The sequence below is a fragment of the Lissotriton vulgaris genome, chromosome 8 (genome assembly GCF_964263255.1).
Source record: "Lissotriton vulgaris chromosome 8, aLisVul1.2, whole genome shotgun sequence".
NCBI classification, from domain to species: Eukaryota; Metazoa; Chordata; class Amphibia; order Caudata; family Salamandridae; genus Lissotriton; species Lissotriton vulgaris.
This window is the reverse complement of record NC_141696.1, coordinates 131,329,796-131,352,282: the sequence shown is the minus strand read 5'-3', so window position 1 is coordinate 131,352,282 and position 22,487 is coordinate 131,329,796. Positions and strand designations below refer to the sequence as shown.

The 22,487-nt window shown below is 45.0% G+C and overlaps 1 long non-coding RNA gene across 1 annotated transcript in view; it reads left to right on the top strand.

Annotated features, from left to right (window-relative positions):
• Positions 1-1,959: 1,959 nt before the first annotated feature.
• The window catches only part of LOC147693608 (uncharacterized), a 94,531-nt gene continuing 74,003 nt past the window's right edge, over positions 1,960-22,487 (top strand). The window contains exon 1 of the long non-coding RNA XR_015299116.1: positions 1,960-2,094. This is a non-coding gene — a long non-coding RNA (uncharacterized LOC147693608). The remainder of the gene's footprint in view (positions 2,095-22,487) is intronic.

The following is a 22,487-nucleotide window of genomic DNA, read 5'->3' as shown; positions in this document are numbered from 1 at the left end:
TGATGCTAGTAGACTACTATTCTAAGTGTCCAGAGGCAGCTTTTATAAAGGGGGTTAGAGCGTATAACATGGCATGTTTTTGGGAAGAGATCTTCAGAAGCAAAGGGTGACCTAAATGGGTTGTAGCCAAAAATAGGCTACAGTTTGTGGTGGATGAGTTCCAGCAGTTTTCGGAAAGCGAGGGCATAAAACATTATAAAACTGCTGTTTATCATCCCCGGCAAAACAGTCTCATGGAATGTTTCAATTGGGTTTCGAAAGTGTGTGCATTCGGCGATAGAGAGTGATCGGGGTAGTAAAAGAGAAGTCGAGCACATGCTTTGGGGCTACAGGAAGACACCACATTCTGCCACAAGTGAAATACAATTTATTTTTATTCAAGAGTAGGGTAGCTTGAACAAAAGTGACACTGGCGAGGATTAACAGAGCGAGTCATTCAGAAACAAACAAGGAGAATCGATAGAAAAGGTGCCTAGGTGTCAAAAGAAGTATGCACAAAAGCATAATACTAAATTAGGTAGAAAATCAGTGTTTAAAAGTGGTGATTTTGTCACGGTGCACTTAGGTTCAAATGTAAGGAAGGGGTTTTCTAAGTGGTGGAGTCCTAAAAGAATAAGAGAAGTGAGAGGCAACACCGTATGGTTGGATGATGTAAGAGAGTGGAACACTAGAAAAGTAACATTGTGCAATGATTTGGAGTGCCGTATTTGGTTGGATAAAAATGTGAACATAAGTGGGGCGGTATGTGATGCTAAGGTATGACACACAGGTTTCTTTAAATGGTATCGGGTCTCGTATGAGGAGAAGACCGTACTGGGCCAAAGATAATGTATGTTCATATGTTTTGTTCCAGTGCATGTCAAATCCAATCTAGGATGTGTTTCTTGTTAAATGTCAAATCCAAACAAGGGTGTGTTTCTTCCTAACATTTGCTCGGTCAGTTTACAGTTCAACTAATGTAGATCCTAATATGCTTTTGTTATAATGATAATAATACAAGTAAGATGGAAATTAAGAGAAATGTTATTGCTATACGATGTATTTATTTATTTAGTTATTTGTGGAAAGAAGGAGATATGTTATGTTTTGACTAAGCAGGGTTCCTTGGAATGGCTGGAGGTTCCAGAGTCATTGGGAAGTCGATTCCTGCCAGGGGTTGGATGTCTGTAACTGAACTGCAGCAATAAACAACTTTATCTTCACTATTTGGAGGGCATCTTCTTTCCAAAACTGTTGCTTCTGACTCAAGAGGGATAGCTAGTAATGACGAGGTCCAGCAGTTAGGTGAACAGGAGCCGTTGGTGTTGCCAATGCTTGTTTGCCCTGTAACTAACTGCTGTTGATTTGATTGTTCACTTTTTCATGTTGTTTCCATAACTCACAGCTTTGTAAAATGGTCTGGTGCTCGTCAGGCCTTGTTAACGTTACGTAGAGAAACACAAACAAAACATGATTGTAATTTTAATAAAAATTAGATGTTGGGAAAATGTCCATGTTTAAACAATTAACATTGTTTCATTACCGGAAGAGTCACCTCCCGCATGTCACTGTCCTGAACTTTTTTTTATGATAGCCTAATGCATTCTGGGTGTTGTAGTCTTCTTTTGTTTCCATTAACCTAATTAGAAAAACACACCTTACGTCCATCAATGCTTGTAGGTGTAAAGTTGAGGACTGGGGATAGTATCAGAATTAGAAGTATAATAATACCTATTCCTTGGTAACAGCATTACACAAGAGGAGGGACTGTTGCCAAAATGTTGAGGCTATCTGTGAGGCAATGTTCTTTTCCTGGTGTGTCATCCTTTATTCCTTATTTAAACATGAATGCACTGGGTTATCTTTCGTTGCTGTAGTCTCTCTTTGTATTGTTTCTTGTTGCATGCTCACCCAGTGAGAAGCGCGCACACTTACACAACTGCACTCTCCCCCGGCTCCCGCCCGGCTCAGTCGGCTGTGGGGCTCTGGCGCATAAAGCCAGCCGAGCGGCCGTGGGTTTCCGTCAGTCAGCGTTCAGCAGTCAGTCAGGCAGAGTCATCATGAACCAGCTGGGTCCGCTCATCCTCGTGCTGGCGGTGCTGGCAGGGTGCTTCGGTAAGTGCATTCTCCGCGGTCGTTGGGCTGTGTGGGTGTTGATTGGGGGTTGGAAAGGCAGACTGGGCACTACTGAGAAGCAAAAGATGAGCCCCGAGCAACCAAAGACAAACAGCATCGACGTACCCTATAACTTTGATTTTTGTATACTGCACGCACCTAGATATACAACATCCATACATACATTGACTCTGGATACAGGCAACATTGCTATAGATACCCATGCATACACGTACCAGCAAACCTACAGCCACCCATGCACACAAACAAGCATCAATGAAGAAAGACACTCACACACATAGGGCAGTGGACATGAAGTCATCAGCAGAGACAGACCAAAAAATGTGTTATGTATCATCCCAAAAAGGCATTTGCAAAATAGGTAATCACATTTTTTGCGATTACCTATTTGGCGAATGCAGTTAGGGAATCGTAATTTGCAATTTCCTAAATGCAATGCAATGAGCATTTTCAGAATGCGACTTTGCATTAAGGAATCGCAAAATACCACCAACTTCAAGTTGGTGGTAATTTGCAAATCATTTGAAAAATGCAAAAAATTGCATTTTTCAAAGTGCCATGTGGCCTCTAGGCCCAAAGGAATAAATGGGAAAGCATTCCTTAATAGCGAATCTCAATTTGCAATTCCCTATTAAGGAATATGTAGCAATCGCTATTTCTTTTGCGAAACCTGCATACATTGCATTTGGTGATTCTAAATAAGCGAATCAGTAAAACTTGCTGTTATAGAATCGCAAAGTGCAATGTTGATACATCTGAACCTTTGTTACTGCTCTAAAACTATCACAAGGTACTACACGTGACAAGAGAGTAGAAAGCGGGAACAAGAGTGGAATTCTGAAAGGTGGCGTATGAAGTGAAGCTGTAGTCGTTAGGAACCCAAACCTTCTGTATCTTCACTTTTGTTACTCTTCATGAGGAATACCCAGGGATGGCAGCCAAGGGCCAGGACCTCTTGGTGATCAGCACTCTCTAGCAGAGGCCAGAAGCAAGGCCCAGACAGGGCCAGGCTGTTCTAGTTGGCGCTGTTCAACTGATTAGTTGCAGGGCGGCCTCTGAAAGTGTGGTGTGTCCCTGTAACTCAAACAGGAAATCACTCCGGAGATCTTGGGTTCACGGGAAGCAGGCCCAGTCTTCTTTATTCAGATAACAGGGCAGCATGTCTTCTTCTGAATCCTCCACAGGTTCAGCAGTTTTCTGATGAGGGGTTCCAAGGGCCATCATTTTATACCTCGTGCCAGCCTTTGTGTGAGGAACTTCCCTGATCTACCCTCAGAATTGGATCTTGTAAGTTCCTTCCGCTTCCCTTGGTCCTGGCGCAAAAAATATTTAGGGTGAAAGACAAGGGCAGGCATTGTGTCACATTCCTTTGTGTGTGCTGCAGGCATGGCCCTTTCAAGTGAAATCAGGGCAGGACACAGCTCCTCCCCAGCTAACCTGTCAGGAGGACCAATTCCCCTCACACCTAGACATTCTTTATTCTCATGCCTGGAATGAATTCACAGCCCACAACAGAAGAGCCATTCACAGTCATGTGACATACACCACTGTCAGAAATGCACAATTGGTTTGGTCAGACAAACGTCAACTCCGTAAAAGTGCATTTTCAGAATTGTAACCTAAGATCCCACTTTACCATTACAGAGGATTTTAAATTACAATTCATTTGAGTGTAAGCAGTATATCTTTATCTGGTCCCAAACTAATTGAAGCCAGCACTTATTAAGTGTAATAAGGTAACCCAGTGTTAGTCTACGGGAGAGATAGCCTTAGAGCAGTGGGAAATTATTTTAGGAGTTTTCACTGTCATGAAATGTAAAACCTAAACACATATGTCATAATTTCTAAGTAGCTTGTAATCTGCCCCATAAGTGCCTACCTTAGGGGAGAAGTATTAAAAAAGGAAGGTAAAGACCTGACAAAAGGTTTATTTTGCCTGGCAAGATGGCAGTTTCAAAACTGCACTGCTGGTTGCAGTGCCAGGCGGGAGACCTGTTTTACAGTGCTACTTTAGTCCCTGGACAAATGGGTGTTGTTGTTCACTAATAGCACTCATAACATTTAATTTACAGGCCTTGGGCACAGGTCACACAAGTGAATGAAATGTGCAAATTATGTGGAGGACACTTTTACTATGTTTCAGGCACAAGGACTTTACCACTAGTTACAAGAGTCCTATTGCCACATAACGAGTTCAACAAAAACATGAGAGTGAAGGCAAAATACTTGGGGAAATACCACACCAAGGATGTCAGGTCTAACACTTGTGTTCATAGCAGTGTAAAGTAGTACCATAGAAAGCAGGTTTGGCATGTTTGCAATGCCAGATGAATCACGCAGGCGCTTATGTGGGAGCTAAACGGTGCTGGCAGAACAAGATGCTGCGTTGAAGCAGATAAAGGAAATTAGGCCAGTCTATTTTTTCTGACAGTGGTTGCTTTTAAGTAATTGCATTTATTTTCACATTGAGGTGCCCTGTGGTCTTCTAGACTGTGACAGAATCGACATGTATTCCGGAAAACAGGGGAGGTGGAATGGCTAGAGACAGAAGGTGCTTGACTTTGCAGAGGGATTAAAGGGAGATACAAAAGCATTAGAAAATGCTGGGAACCAGAACATGTCTAAACGTATGAGCAGTGGCAAAAGCAACACAATGCTTGTTTATTTTATTTTCTCTGAAAGACATTAGTGCTTTGCCAGCTTGTGTGTTTAATTCTACCTTCCACACAGCCTGTGAAGATCTCTTCCCTTGTTCAACAATTTGTGGATCAGCACTGCTTTTTCAAAGGGAATGTGATTGCAGAGAGACAACCTGGCATATCCCCCATTGAGTCTATTTGTCCTCTCCTCTAACAAACCATTCACATTGCGATGATAACGTCTTGTTCTCTTATTCACCTCTCTTGTCTCTTTCAAGTACTGTACCATCCCTTCAGAAGTAAATTGTACCCATGATCCCTAACTACATTTTAGGTAATCCTTCCCAAACAGACATTTCTGTGAAATTCAACAACACCTCCTGTGTCAGGTTCAGGGCCGGACTGGCCGTAGCGGGCACCGGGCAATCCCCCGGCAAGGGTGGGGGCCGGTTTTGGGCCCCTGGGGGCCGTTTTTGTTACAGGGCCGTTTTTGCAGCATGGGGGGGGGGGGGGGGGGGGGGGCTGCCAAGCACTTTGCCAGGGCCGGTTTGGGTTCCCAGTCCGGCCCTGATCAGGCTGCTTGACAAAACTGACCTCAATCCATTTAGACTAGTAATTAATTACGACCAGAGTAAACCTGTTACTAAGATGAGAAAAGGGGCCCAATAAATCAAGGGCAACTTTCACCCACACAAATGTATGTTACTTAACCAGAAGCATGAAGGAACAGCTAGTCACAAGACAAATATTTCGGTTTCTACATGTGATGCGCCCTTTGACCATTCGTTCAAAATCATCATAGTCCATTTTGGGCCACCCTGAGTCTTTTTTTTTATTTGAGGCACCCCGCAATACCCAAGATGTGCAAGATTCGCTAACACCCTTCCAAAGTAATGCAATGGAACATGTTTGTCACCATCATAAATTATTCTATTCTCGAAAGACAAGCTAGCATAGATAACACTTTTCAATTCACCTTAGGTATATTTCTGTAGGCCATCCTCAGTAATAAGCTTCTCACCCTTATTGAAAAATCTAATTCTCATGGAAAGCTCATCTCCACAACTCCTCTAATATACATGTCCGATCTTCAAAATCAATTGTGGCCATCGAGCATTGACAACCTTCTGAACTCTTGTCCACCGCCAGTTCTTCATGCTATAGTAAGCAATGCAATAAATCCCTCTTCAATTGCATTTTCTAGGAAAGTGATCCACCGCAGAAATTAAGCTCTGGCAGTTTCATACCAACCCTTGCAAACCTGTTTATTAATTTTTCAGACTGTGCACAAGACGTATAGTAAAGGCTTGTAATTCATTCTCAAAGTAAACTAGATATCGAACAAATACCTCTGAAATGTCCTTCAGTACACGTTTGTGGGAGCATGTCTTTCTCTATGACTGAGTATTCCTTTATCAACCACAATGAAAACAGGTAAACCCAAAACATATGGTTGCTAGAGTGGAGCTTTCAGCAAGTATGCATTAGTGCATGCACACCCATCCTCCTATTTACTGCCTCAAATAAAGCTGGCTCTCTTCAGAAACAGCTTGGAAGTCGGTTCAGCAATGAAAGCAATATTAGGTGAGTACTAAGCTCATAATTTAGTCCAAAGAAGGGCAGACCCTGTTCGCTGCATTCATGAGCAGGGCATCCCCTATTGTTTTCACTAAACCTGGCCTTGAATGGACGCCATCAAAACTGATTAAGTTCCCTAGATATATTATTTGATCACAACCAGAGCTACATTTGTAACTTCTGAGACATAAACCACTATCCTAGAAAATGTGAAACATTTCACAAATCCTCAAAGTATGCTTTTTGCTGACAACCAAGATAGAAAGATGGAAAGCCAATACGTTGTCTACACCCTTAAAAAGTGTATCCATTACCCACTGAAAATCCGATAAAGCAGACACCAACTTGAATGGTGAGATGGCATTAATATGGTGTCAGGATAATTTGGTGATATGCTGAGCATACGTCTAATCTAGTAAAGACTAATGTTATGTTATCTTATGTTATATACTGTTAGGTTGATTTGTATGCGCAACTTATCACACATGAGGGCATCCATGCACTGGAGCAGGAATGTAGGTAGGGGTGAGCTCCTAGCTGAACTGCCAGGTTGTTGGTTTCTTGCAGAATATGAGTAGCAAAGGGAGGTCCTGATGCTTTGAGGGAGTGTACTTCCAGTCTTGGGAGTGATGTGGGAGAAGGAGGGTCCTCCTGACTTGCTTCTGAGAATGAGAGGGACACATGCGAGGGTGAGTGAGGCTGAGCTTAGATGTCTGGTAGAGTCGAAGTTGGTGATTGGGGTATGCAGGTCTGGTGTTGCGGAGGGTTTTGTAGGCGTGAACGAGCAGCTTGAATTGGCATAGTTGCTGGATGGGTAGCCAGTGTAGGCCTGTGAGGTAGGCAGTGAAGTGAGCACTTCTGGGGAAATCTGGGATGAGTCTGGGGGGGGGTGTTTTAGATTGCCTGGAGTCTTTGAGTGAGCTCAGCAGAGATGCCAGAGTAGAGTGTCTTGCCTTAGTACGGTCTGCTTGTTATGAGGACCTTGGTGACTGTGCATCTTTTGTACATGGGGGCGATTTACAAATCTGTGCTGCATTCTGAGTATGAGGAAGCAGAATGAGGTCACTGCATTCACCTGGTGAGTAATTGTGAGTTTTTCATCTAGGATGAAACTGAGGTTTCCGGCGTGGGTCCCAATTCGGCTGGGGACCAGGGGTGCCATGTACATGTTGAAAAGGGTTGTGCTGAATAAGGATCCTTGGGGGACTCTGCAAATGAGCCACTTGGGTTCTGGCGTGTGGAGGGAGTCTGACTCATTGTGTTCTGTTGGAGAGGAAGGAGGCGATCCCCATCAAGACAGGTCCTTGAATTCCTGAGTCATAAAGTTTAGGGATGAGGGTGCCATAGGATATGGTGCCAAGGTCTAGGAGGATGAGAGCGGTGGTTTCTTCTCTCTCCAAGATGGTCCGGATATAGTCTGTTGCTGCCAAGAGGGTGGTTTCTGCAAATATTTGACTGAATGATGTCCAGGAGGTGGTGCTGTTCTAGGTGGAGCTCTTACTCCATGACTTTGGAAGAGAATGACACCATCAGGTTGGGCCAAAAGCTCATAAGTTTTCAGCAGAGGCTGGGCTGTGATCCATTTATCCTGGTTTACCTGATAGAGGGCTCAGATGTCAACACAGACATGTAATTGACTTTTCATTGTTCTTTTTGGCAATCCCGATAGGAGGCAAACTTGATGAATTGTCACCTGGTGCTCTTGCTCTCTCAGTTTGTAGTTTACTGAGCACTTAAGACAGATTTGATCTTACATTCAGAGTGATACTTTTCATCTTATGTTTCACAGGAGTGGCATCCTCCTTTAATTTCATTTTAAATTCATAATCCTTAAGTAACCCCATGCCATCACCAAACACACTTGCATGTTCTTCAATGAAACCTGAAAGGTAGATGTATCCTTTCTCACATACATCATTCCCCTCACCAGACTGATTGGTTTAGTAGGCACACTGAACACCACCACTAATTTTTCTGTGGATAGTTCCTAGAAAAAAATGACTAGGCACTGTTATCTCAGGAATCAGTACAATATTTGTTTGACCCCCCTACAACCACACCAAAATGTTCTTGCCCTTAAACTCAACATACACTTTTCCAATAAAACCTTTTTCTTGAAAAGCTTTTAGCAATTCAGATATCCCAAAAAATCAATTTAAGTCTATTGAAACACTTCAGTCTTATTGTCTGGTTCAAATAGGGAAACATTCTTTACCCAGCATTTTTTACTCCACATGTCATTACCCCGCATTTTCTACTCCGCAAAAACTTTTACAATGCTGGGCTTTACACCGCAAACTGTTACAACGCATTTTCCAAAGTAACGCCCTCCTGGAGTTAGAATAGTAATTGCGTTGAAATGGGGAATGCGTTGTAACAGAGTGCGTTGTAAAGCCCTGCATTGAAAACGTTTTTGCAGAGTAAAAAATATGGGGTAATGACATGCAGAGTGAAAAATGTGGGGTAAGGTGTCCTATTTGTTCAAATAACATTTTATTTTTCTAAATAAGCACTGTGCTTCATAATAGTAACCGCATATGGTTACAGGTATTCCCAGACATGGGTCCCATGCACACAGTGTCACTGGAACCAAAGTATACCCAGCTGATGAGCCCAAACTAGCATGAAACCAGTCCTAGGTTGATTGTGTGTAAGTTCAGGGAGGACTTGGTCTAGCAATTCGAGCTGGACTGTTACCATTGGAGCGGGGTCAGACTGATTTGCATATGGCTGGATCCAAACGGAGGTGGTATGGTGTGCAAAATAATGATAGACTGGAATGCAGCCCCAAGTAATTACCAATGGAGATTTATTCAAGCATTCCATCCATCACTATTTTGTATACTACAATAGTAACCCTGGAATCTGAATCTCTGAGCAGATTAAGCATGATGTCAGCTGTTTGTTTTAACAGTGGAGTTGACAGTTCAGTGTGTCTCAACACTCAAAACTAGGTTTTTAACACTGGATTGCCTGTCTTTCACCCAAGACCTCACCCATGCTACAATCTTTGGTTCTTCTCTTCATGCATACATTTCCAAAATGCCCAGCTTGTACCTCAAGAAATACAGGTCTTTCCAAGTGTCAGACATGTGCCAGTTTGGTCAACAATGGAAACAGCCGTAACCTTTCAAAGCAAAGGCTGTCAAGTCATTATTCTTACTTTCTACAACACTTTTGAGAGAAACACTGTTCGACTTTTAAGCACAGATAGATCAATGGTGTTTTTTCTAAAGTCCCTCATTTCCTCTTAAGAAGACTCCACCATGCGACAATCTGGTCCCAAATAATTTGTTCAGTAAAGCTTTCCAATGTACATGAAGAAGCTCGCACCGCGAGAGATGCAACATAGATCTCCATTGATTCATCTGGTTACAGGTATCTAGAATTTTGTTTTTAGCATTTCATAATGACAATCTTCTGCCAGTCAAAGGCATTGAATTGCTTTTTGTTATTTATCTTATTCATGCCCCTTAGGCAGGTTACAGACAGGTAAGTGTTAAAAAAATAAGCTGGCCCTCCATGCCAAAAAATACTGTAAAATTCACTTTTTTCTTTCCTCTCTATATCAGTGAGCCTTAATAGCCCCAAGATAAATGTTGAAGGACGTGTACCCATCCTTTCAAATAACTGGTACCATATTACAAATGTGCCCCGGGAGTGCAAAAGGTGTTTGCACCCAATTTGCATGACCCATGGGCAGTTTGATATTACAGAAAGGGATGCAGACACTTGTGCGGCCTCTTCTGTAATACAGATTGCGCTGGTGCACATAAAACACCACCGCTATCACCAGAGGTGTTCCCTCTTTTACATGAGGTTGTGGCCCCCCCAGACATCCCCTTGCAGGCAGGTGCAGTCACTCACTGCACCCGCCTGCAAAGGGACCTTTCTGTCATCTTAAAAGTTCAGGCGGGTTGCCGCCTGCACAGTTTAACATAACATAACATAAAGTGGCTGCTTCAAAGCCACTCAGTTTTTCACTTGAATGCGCGGCCCCCAGGGCTGCACGAGTTTGTGACTGCCCTGAGGGCAGCGCATTCAATGTAATTTATACACTTTTCATGTTTGCACCCAGCGCACCTATTTTAAGGTGCTCTGTGGTACAAATAGGGAAAGTGCAACCTATTCATAACACAGCCTTAGGTTGTTCATCAAGTGAATCTAGAAACAGAAGACTATGATTGACTGTCTGCATACCAGCCATTGTGGCAGTTATGACGCCAAAAAATTAGACAAAGAGAATAAGTGCATACAACTTATGTGTTGACCTCACCAAAAATACTACCCAGATCCTGATTAGTACATTAAGTGAATTGAGTTTCAGACAGAGTGTATATTTAATAGTGATAACATCAGTTATGACATTCGTTTGTTCACTGAACATTCACAAACAAAAAGATCAAACCTGAAAACAAAAGTAGCCACTACAGAATATGTAAAGCATTGTTATGTGAAGACCACAATGTAATGCAACAGTCAATAGAAATTTAAAATAGGTTCTGGATCCCCAGGAATTTCCCCAAAATATCAGTAGTGTACAGCAATAAAAAGACCAGTTAAGTGTAGTCCAAAAAGAAATGAAACAATTACCAGGATTGGAATGGTGTGGTCATCTCCAAGAACCACCCAACACAGTAGTTAATATTGTGCAGCAATAAATAGTACAAAAATAACTCCTGGAGAAAGTTCTATACAAAGACTCTGCTACAGTTTTCGTACAGTCAGGATGCACAAGGAGAGATGTGTACATTACAAGATATAAAACGCTATAGTCAAAATAAGACACACACAGAGAATGGTGTGCATATCACTGCAGCAACAGGTAGGCTGCCTTGCCAAGGATCACACATCAGGGGTTAGACTAACACATTTTAGTGTTGGTGTCCATATCATTGGACTGAAATGGATCAGTCACATATTTATAGCACCCTGACCACTAGGTGTGAGGTATGATCAATGCAGCCAGTACAGTCCAGTCCCCAAAATGTCGGTGTGACAGGTCAGTGGGCTGATTTTTTATTGGCTGTTTATGGACCTGTTGAATCTGGTGCACCTGGTTTAATGTTGATTTCCATTATATTGCCACAAACCTTTCCTGCAGCAAGCATACATTCACAGTCTCCCATACCTTGTAAAACATCTATGCAGCATGTTTTCATTAGTTCTAAACTACCCCTATTTGCACATGTGTGCCACTTTTTTAATTGTCAGATTTTACAATAGGACCACCTTTATTTTGGTGCCCAGGCTTATATCCTGTCCCAGACTGGCACTGGTGGCTGGCAGACAGAGATTGTAGTGTTGCGGTCTAGTTGTTACGCGGCCGCGTAACAACGTGATGCGTGGCCGCCATTTTGTGTGGCAGTGAGCGCGGGGCCAGGCAAAGACACGGACGTGTCTCCCAGCGCTCTTCAGTATATTATATAATAAACCTGTGCATGCCTACCCAGTCTCCTGTAATCCTTGGAGGATAGAACAACAACGTTACAGTGGCGATGAGGCTGGGACTCGGCAGTGGTAATTAACAAAAAAAACAAACGAAAGAAGCACCCAACAACCTGAGTACCGAACCTCAACACCCGACAAGGATTAAGACCACTATCTAGAGGCTACAGGTGTATATACAGGGAGAGCGCGGCAGAGGAGAGTCCCATGGTCCGGAGCACAGACCCATGCCCACTCACAGCTGCGAACGGCAGGGCAAGCTCGGCCAGCAAGGAGGCAAGGACAGGAACTGCCCACTGTGAGTACCAAGGCCCAAGCGCAGCAAGGGAAAAGAGAGAGGGCTACCCTCAGCGGCACACTGCAGGCCCCAAGATCGCACAGACAAGCATCAGGGGCACTGGCGGAACACGATCTGCAAAGAGAAGGGGGCGCATCCAGCCCACAGCCAGACCGCGCACACCAGAGTGGGTCGGGTGCGCCTGGCAGTCCTAGGGGGGAAGAGGAGCGACCTGAAAGGCGAGCAGAGATGAGTGCCCAAACCTCGTCACTCACAACGCCAATTCCGTTCCTTCCCAAGCCGAGTGATCCCGTGATGAAATGGGAAGACTGGAGGGAATACTTTAAGAACTACTTGGAAGTGCTAGAAGATGAAAATGGGGAAGAATTTCCAAGCAAAAGAAGAAGGATATTGCTCCACAACCTAGGCCCAGAAGGTATTAGGGTATTTCAGAACCTAGTCCCTGCACCACGACAAGATGGCGATGATGACGTATTTCAGCATGTGATAGAGGATCTGAACAACCACTACAGGCCAGCGGTGTGTACATCCATAGACCGATATAATTTCCAACAAAGGAAACAGGCGGTAGGAGAGTCCATCAACGAGTATGTCGCAGCTCTGAAGAAGCTAGCCATCACGTGTAAATTTGGCGACTTGCACGACGAGTTCATCAAGGACCAAATAGTCATGCACACGACAAATTCGGCCGTCCAAGACAAGTTGTGGGCTAATGGAGAAGCCACGCTGAAGGAAGTAATCGCCATGGTGAAGAAGGCGGAACTATCCAAGAGGTGCGCAGAGGCGGCGAAAAGAGACGCAGCAACCAAGCCTATGGTCAACAGGATCACCGATGCGGAACCACCTGAGAGGGATAAAGTAGCTTCAGTAGAAGGGAAGACGCAACCCAAAGGGGCACCCCGGGCAGAATATGGAAGAAGTCAAACCAAAGAGAGTAAGAAGGAGTGCTGCCGATGTGGCAGCTCTTCCCATGCAGCATATGACAAACGCTGCCCGGTCTTCTGTGCCAAATGCATGTTCTGTGGAATTGTGGGGCATTATGAGAAGGTGTGTCGCCGCAAGAAGCAGAGGCCGACAATCAAGTACGTAACTCGGGAGCCAAGGGCAGAAGGAGAAGAAGAAGAGGAAGAAGAGGACAGCGTGCTGTGTGTAGAGGAGCACATTCTGGGCATCGATTGCAACCGTTCCAGGAAACCGCAATGCGATCTGGTAATAGGGGGAGTACCGATCAAAATGGTGGCGGACTCAGGGTCCCCGTACACTATAATACAGTGACTGTGTAGGATGAACGCTTCAAAGGCAACCTGGGGCCACGGCTGGAGCCTCCGGACAACTGACCGGTCACCTACACGGGTGAGCCCATCCCCATGGTAGTAAGTAAGTAAGTAATTCACATTTGTAAAGCGCGAACAATTACCCGTAGGGGTCTCTAGGCGCTGGGGGCCGTCAAGAAGATTAAGCAAGCTATTGCCCATAGTCACATGGTGCTGGGCTAATCTGCCGCCGGCGCTGGGTATCGAACCGTGATCCCCAGATTCCAACGTCAGTCCCCCTGGCCGTGGCGCCACACCTCGAATGTTGAAATTTGTATTTAAGGATCGCAGTGTGGAGTGTAAGTTGTACGTGGCGGAGAAGGGCCCCTCGGTGCTTGGATGGATGGATCAGGGTGATCTGGGCATACAGCTGGATCCAGGAGGAGCCACTCAAGTCCTGATGACTGGCTCAGAACGACGACCCAAAGTCTCCAGATTGAAGGAAAAATTCCCCACAGTGTTTGATGGTAAAGTGGGGAAACTGATGAAATTTACACATAAGATAGACCTCAGGACCGATGCGAAACCAGTTTCTCACAAGATGATAAACATCCCGTTAGCCATCAGAAATACAGTACAGCAAGAATTGCAGAGGCTGGAAGATAATGGTATCATTGAGCTGATAAGTTGTGCGGGATGGTTGGCGCCCTTAGTCGTGGTGAGAAAACCCAACGGCAAGGTCCGCCTATGCGTGGACTTGAGGGAGCTAAACAAGAACATCATAGTGGAAAAATTCCCTCTGCCCAGGATAGATGAGTTGTTGACAAAGACCAAGGGGATAAAGTGGTTCTCCACCATTGACCTCGCCTCAGCCTACCATCAAATATCTCTGCATCACACGAGTCGGAAACTCACGTCGTTCATAACACCGTTCGGATGTTACCAATTTCGCAGAATGTCCTTCAGGTTGGCGTCTGCAGTGGCGGTGTTCCAAAAATACTTCCAGGATGAAATATTGGTGATGGGCAAGGACCAGACAGATCATGACAGGAAGCTGGGAGAAGTGCTGCGGATCCTGGAACGGAACGGCCTCACGGCGGAATGGGAGAAGTGCCGATTTGGTATGACCTCAGTGACATACCTGGGTCATGAGATAAGCAATCTAGGGATCACACCCAAACACACCAATGTTAGAGCCATATGTGAAGCGTCTCCACCCAAGAGTAAGGAAGAAGTGAGATCTTTTCTTGGAATGGCAGAGTACTACAGCAAGTTTGTACAGCACTTCACCGCTAAAACTACCCATCTGCGTCAGCTCCTACGAGACAAGTCGACTTACGAATGGACAGGTGAGGCTCAAGAAGAGTTCAGAAGAATCAAGGAAGATATCAGCAAGGCCATTCCCTTGCAGGGGTTCGATCAACAAGAGGAATCCATACTGACTACGGATGCCAGTAAGAAGGGCCTGGGAGCCGTCCTCATGCAGAAAAGGAAAAATGGAGAGATGGTGACTATCAGCTTTGCGTCGAGAACACTATCACCCACGGAACAGAAATTCAGCGTAATATAAAAGGAAATGTTGGCGGTTGTATGGGCAATGGGCAAGTTCCGACAATTCATCTGGGGGACCAGATTCAGACTCAAGACAGACCACAAACCCCTAATCAAGGTGCTCACATCAAGTGGGCATGAGAACGCTACCCCACGTATAACCAAAATGACTCTGAAACTGTTGGATTACAGGTATGATGTGGAAAACATCCCAGGAGCAAGGAACAAAGTGGCAGACTATCTCAGTCGAGCCTCCACCATGGAAGAAGCACCCTCCCATTCGGAGGATGAAGGAGATAGCGTTGCATTCATGGAGGACCATGAGAAGGTAATAAGCGAACAGGAGTGGGTGAGAGCGTATGAGGAGGATCAAGACATGGTAGGAGTGAAGCACTTCATTTGGAACTGAGATGCCCCCGGGTGAGTCATGCGCGGTATAAGAGACCCCTTAACATAACATAACATAACATACTACGGGGGTGGCCAGAAAAGAAACATATGAAACCGGAGCAGAAGAAGTTCTTTGAAGCAAGGGAGGAGCTGTCAATAGGAGACCGAGGCATATTCCTATTGAGAGGCGAGAAAGTTGTTCCCCCAGCTTCACTGACTATGCGGCTGATGGCCATCCTGCATGAAGGTCACCTAGGAATTGTCAAGACAAAAACAAGGGCGAAGTTGATGTATTGGTGGCCAGCGATGGACAGCATGATTGAAAGATATGTCCGTGAATGTGAACGATGCCAAAGTGGAGACGAGTCGCACACATTGATGAGTCCTTCCCTGGGAACATTTGACACTCCTGCAAACCCGTGGGAAGAGTTATTAGACATTCTTGGCCCGGTTCTGGATGCACAAGGAGTACAGAAATATGTGGCAGTGCTCATTGATAGGTATTCCAAGTGGCCAGAAATACACATCCAGGAGGATATGGATACGGAGAGAGTGCTAAGGTTCCTCACGGCCACTTTCATTAGGGAAGGCATCCCTCGCTCCATATTGAGTGATAATGGCCCACAGTTTATATCGGCGAGATTTGAACAACTTTATGAGAAGGAATGGCATTAAGATAAAACACACTTCCATATATCACCCGGCTGGCATTGGACTGGCTGAGAGATTCAATCGAGTCATAATGGGCTCCATTCAAGCTGCAATAGGAGCAGGAAAGGATTGGGAAAAGGAAGTGAAAAGTACTCTGTGGGCATACAGAATCACCCCGACATGCACAGGCTACAGTCCTTTCCAAATTTTGAGAGGGCGCGACCCTTTCACAAAGGACAACATAGCATGGAAGGAACGGACAATCTCAAGCAAATGGTCCCCAGCAGTGGTCCATCACAATTTGAAAAAGGCCCAGAGGATCTACACTGAACATTATAATAAGAGGAGGAATGTGAAGGAAACGAACTTGAAAGAGGGGAATGGGTCAGAGTCAAATTGGCCCAAATGAAAAGAAAAGGAGACAGCAAATTTAGCGAGCCCTTACAAGTGAAGGAAATGTACAATAGGGCTGCGCTGCTGAGCGATGAAAAAACGTGGTCCCAAGATAGGATGTCAAAATGCAATAAGATATTGCAGTAGGCCCGAGAAGAAGTGCAACATCAAGGCAGCCAGAATCGAAAGGAGGACAGCATACCGTCAACGGAAAATGAAGGGAACTCAAGGACAAGGGGAGAGGAAGAAGTTATGGAAGGAGCATATGACACAGGAAGTGAGGAGCACCAGGGCAGCCCCTGGCAAGCTATGGACATAGAAACTCCCCTGGCAGCCGGAAGAAGGACAACAACCACTGGAGAAGAGAGTTTGGAGAGTCATCCAACCACACCGGTGAGACGCACCCGCTCAGGCAGGACCGTGGTAGGACCTGCAAGGTACAGGGACTATGAGATGAATGGAGGTGAACAACCTGAGGGTTGAAAGACTGTAAAACCTTTGTGCATCAGTGTAAAAATATAAAAGAGGGAGATATGTAGTGTTGCGGTCTAGTTGTTACGCGGCCGCGTAACAACGTGATGCGTGGCCACCATTTTGTGCGGCACTGATCGCGCGGTCAGGCAAAGACACAGACGTGTCTCCCGGTGCTCCCGGTGCTCTTCAGTATATTATATGTTAAACCTGTGCATACCTACCCAGTCTCCTGGAATCCTTGGGGGATAGAACAACAACGTTACAGAGATGAGCTCTCTGACAGCTCAGGACTGGACCTTCCACATCTATCCACACTCCCTAGGCACTTCTTGTGGCACAGGTTATTCTGGAGGGAAATGCATACTCTCTGATACAGAGCATACCATCAGGCGAGACAGCCTGTGACATTGAGATTAATAACTCAAAGCAGATACAGAAGCACCATATTGTCATATTTTGAGATGCTGCATTTTCAAACAGCAGTCAGTAAAAGGAAGCATAATTGCTGTCAACTTTGTTGTATCCATAACTAGTGCCTTTTCAAACAGCATTCGGCCACTCCCTTCAGGACAAATATATAGACAAGGGCTGTACAGTGCTTTGATGAGTAATCCTTGAGCATGCCCACCAATGGAAATACCTCTTTAGAACAGCAGTTTGACAGGAATCCAGCAAAGTAACAGGCGACAAAGTCTTCTGTGAATGAAATCAAGGTAATTAAGCAGGACAGTGTGTGGTTTTGCAGTCTGTAGGCATCCATCACCAAGAGTAAGTTGAGTAGAGGAAGCATGGGGAGGGTTTAAAGTAGTTTGTGGCAGGTACTCACAGAGCTGGGCAGCGACTCCTGAGCAGACCATCAACTTGTTCCAACTGGCATAAAAATCAGACATTATAGGCATAATATTGTGCATGGCACATAATGGTGCAGGCTCAAGATACCACAAAAGAAACACAGGAGCCTGTCAGTACACAGATAACAACACAACTACTGCCTTCTCTTAAATCTAATTCAAGGTCTAAGAAGCACACACACTGACTGCCATATCTACTTCGGACCTCCTACAGTCACAAGTCTTTCTTTCATACACATATTTATCTTTCTCATCATTCCACCCACAGTGTCATCACTTGCACCTTCAACCTGGACCACCTATTCCTGATCCTTCTACTAACAGACGTACAACACATCTTTTCATCAGTCACTGATTTCACCAGGTATCAGAGTGTGATCTCAAAAATCTTTAAAGATATCATTTTCCCAACCTTCACAGGGAATGTAGTGAGAGGCTCACTCAACAAGACCTCATAAGTAGGTTCTTTCCGTCCCAAGAGGAAAACCTCCTTCATTAGGTTATTCTTTAAAAAGAAAACCTTAACTCATTTAACCCATGGTAATAGAGGTAATGGAGGCCAATGTTTAGTGGACGTTTCCTATGTAAAACGTTTGAAAGAGCAGCCTTTATACAACTTTGCAAATTTACTGATGAAACTCACATTGTGAGCTAAAGAACTGGCATTCAGACCAGGTAGAGGCACGAGTACAACCCTTGAAACCATTTGGAAGGACCTAAAACTCAGAGTAGACCAGAATAGAGGGGTACAATATTTATACTGGACCTATCAGCATACTCTGACACTCTGCACCACCACATGCTACTACAAAGACTCCATCATCTTGGAGTAAGTGAAAATGCTCTAAAATGGATAGCCTCTTACCTTGATGGCCTGAAGACTTCTACAAATCAAATCTTGACAACTGCCTTTGTACTAAAAATGCATTAATGATGAATAACCACTTAAAGCTTACCACCTCAAAGACAGAGATGCAGAGAATGGCTAAAACACTAAGCTACCTACATATGGCCCAAGGAACTTGAAGCAGCTCCAGCAATATTAAGAATGGTAAGAAACTAAGGGGTTACCATGTATTCAGACTTATCCTTGAATCACCATGTCAACAAGGTTGCAAAGACCGTATACTACACAATTTTATCTTCCTATACCTTGTTTACCAACAAAAGCTTTAAACTATCCTCACACTTCTAATATCCAAGCTTGACCATGCCTACATCCTTTACTCTGATGCCACCAGTTTTATCATACGCACAATACAACTAATGCAAATGATGCTGTTAATCTTCTTCTTCCCTTCCACCCAAGAAAACTCATGACTCCTGTCCTGCAATGTTCAAGGCACTCAGCATCATCCACATAGCCTTCCAAAGTAAAGGACTAGTATGCCTATGCATTAAATATAGCTAGATCATCTTGGATAGAACACTAAACAATAATCACACCTTCAAGACCGAGAAGATCGTCAACATCCAGCTAACAAACTTAATAGAATCCAATGACATCCTCAACACATCCTCAACACATCTCAATCCGGTTTCCGCTGCAACCACAGCACCAAGACTGCCCTCCTAGCCGCCATGGACGACATCCGCACACTCCTCGATCTAGGCCACACTGCAGTCCTCATCCTACTAGACCTCTCAGCAGCCTACAACACTGTCTCCCACCGTACACTAGTCACCAGACTCCACGACGCCGGCATACAGGGAACTGTCCTAAACTGGATCCGCTCCTTCCTCGCCAACCAAACACAAAGAATAAGACTCCCTCTCTTCCTCTCTGAACCCACAGAGATCAGATGCAGAGTACCCCAAGGATCCTCCCTCAGCCCCACGCTCTTCAACATCTACCAGGCCCTCCTCGCAACGATTATCAGAAAAAACAGACTCAGTATAGTATCCTATGCCAACGATACCCAGCTCATCCTCTCCTTGACCAAGGAACCCAACATCACCAGGAACAATTTCCAGGAAGGACTGAAGGACGTTGCATCCTGGATGAGGAACAGCTGCCTGAAGCTCAACTCCTATACAACGCAAGTCCTCATCCTCGGACCCACCCCCTTACCGTGGGATGACACTTGGTGGCCCCCTCCCTCGGAAACCCTCCCACTCCCACAGACCACGCCCACAGCCCCGGCATCATACTCAACTACTCCCTCACCATGAACCAAGAGATCAACACAATATCCTCCACATGCTTCAACACCCTCCGCATACTCCACAAAACCTTCAAATGAATCCCCCAAATCCAGGCAGACTGCCACCCACGCACTCATCACCGGCAGGCTGGACTACGGGAACATTCTCTATGCTGGAATCAACACATTTATACCTCACAAACTACAGCCCATTCAGAACGCTGCAGCCAGACTCGTCCTCAGCATCCCATGACAAGACCACATCACCCAGCACCTACGAGACCTCCTCTGGCTCCCTGTCAAAGAAAGAGTAACCTTCAAGCTGCTCAAACACACCTACAATGCCTTCCACAGCACCGGACCCCAATACCTCAACAAAAGAAACTCCTTCTGCACCCCCGAGAGAATAATCCGCTTCGCTGACAAGGCCTTGGCCGATATACCCCGCATCAACAGAGCCAGAACGAGAGGCAGATCTTTCTCCTAAATCGTGGCCAAGAAGTGGAACAAACTCCCCCTCAACATCAGACGAAGCCCCACACTGCAAGCATTCAGGAAGAGCCTCAAGACCTGGCTCTTCGGATGACCCGAGCTGCCCGAAACCCCCAATCCCTCTCCCCATAGCCATGAGACCCTAACTGGTGAGTAGTGCGCTCTACAAATCCCTGATTGATTGATTGATTGATTGAGTAAAATCTACAATTTACTGTACACAGCTATGGAACAGCACACACAACACACAACTTTCTATGTCCAGGAAGGCTATGAAAGGCTGACCTGTTTCTAGACTTGGTATTATACAGTAATGTCAATTCCTCCCTCATTGCCTTCACTAATACTAATAACATACCATTTTCTGCAGTCTTGTGGCTATCTGTACTTTAAACAGGCTGCATAATAGCTCCCTATACTGCTTGACCCTCTCAAACTCACATAAAACAGAACTTGTTTAAGTCATGCCCATTGAGCACACTGTACCAGCCCACAGCAATAAACCACTCAGGCATGGAATAACTAAAGTGATCTGCCAACTAACACTGGTGATTGGATGGCTCTAGTTGTGTTTGCTACTGCAGGTCCAAACTAGCAACATACATTGACTGATTCTAGACATCTCACAATAGAAATCCGATATGGCATGATAGTAACAAAGCACATTGCAGCAAATCTCCCCCAGCCCTCCCTCCAACCAATGCCTGCTCAGAACCATAAACTTTAAAACTATAAACCTCAGAGTAGCCAACCGAGCTTAGTGGACCAGGAAAACAAGAAAGACTATAGAGGAGTCTGCAGTACTGTTCAAAGATGCCAGTTTACTGAAAACCATTAACAATGTATGAATTTCTCACACCTCTTCATCCACCGCAGTGCAAAGCGCTGTGCCCCACAAACACAATAACTGCATCTCAGTGGCCACACGTACGAGAGGGAAATACTTCCCACATAGGATCAAAACAAAGGTGGCATCCTTTCTACCACACAATCAGTGCTCTACATTGGGTGGTAAGAACTATATAAATTGTAAGCTACAATAGGCTACAGGATACAATATAACAAATGTGCACTCAGCCATTGAGAAAAAGAACTTAGTGTACTACAAAGCACTGCCTTTGCAGACTGACTGCTGAGACAATGTATTTGTTGGTAGAAAGTGCTGACATTTCAGGGATCAAATTCAACTTTCTCTGACTGCCACAAAAGTAGGGCTAGACGAGGCTAACATATAGTTAACGTTTCTGCAGACATTTTCTTGGCTGCACAGCATTGAGTTTTCTGCTTTCAAATGTAAATGTTTCAGAATATAATCTTGATTAACAAGAGAAAGACATTTATTCTGCTGTCAAAAAACATAGCTCTCTGAAGACAACTGAACTGAAAATGTTTCCTTCTAAGGGCGCACCAGAAAGGAGACAAGCTACCGGGGACCGGTTTCTGGCATTTCAGCCGTTTCGGCCCGGCTTGCTTGAATCCTGATGGTGCAGTGAGAAAGGGACTCATGTCTGAGTATACCCTGCCACACCTATAGTGGCCAAAAACGATTCAGAAAAGGGGGTGGTGATGAACAGAGTGTCTGAATTAAGCAGACCACTCTTACCCAGTCCAAAGATCAGGGCTTGATCCATCACCATTATTTATCTCACTGCACCATCCCAGCTCAGAACCTAGGCTATATGCAAATCAGTCTGTCCCTGGCCCAGTGCATCATGGGAACAGGGCAGACTAAACTACCAAGCCAATTCTTCACCAGAAAGGAGACAAGCTACCGGGGACCGGTTTCTGGCATTTCAGCCGTCTTCGGCCCGGCTTGCTTGAATCCTGATGGTGCAGTGAGAAAGGGACTCATGTCTGAGTATACCCTGCCACACCTATAGTGGCCAAAAACGATTCAGAAAAGGGGGTGGTGATGAACAGAGTGTCTGAATTAAGCAGACCACTCTTACCCAGTCCAAAGATCAGGGCTTGATCCATCACCGTTATTTATCTCACTGCACCATCCCAGCTCAGAACCTGGCTATATGCAAATCAGTCTGTCCCTGGCCCAGTGCATCATGGGAACAGGGCAGACTAAACTAACAAGCCAATTCTTCACCAGAAAGGAGACAAGCTACCGGGGACCGGTTTCTGGCATTTCAGCCGTCTTCGGCCCGGCTTGCTTGAATCCTGATGGTGCAGTGAGAAAGGGACTCATGTCTGAGTACACC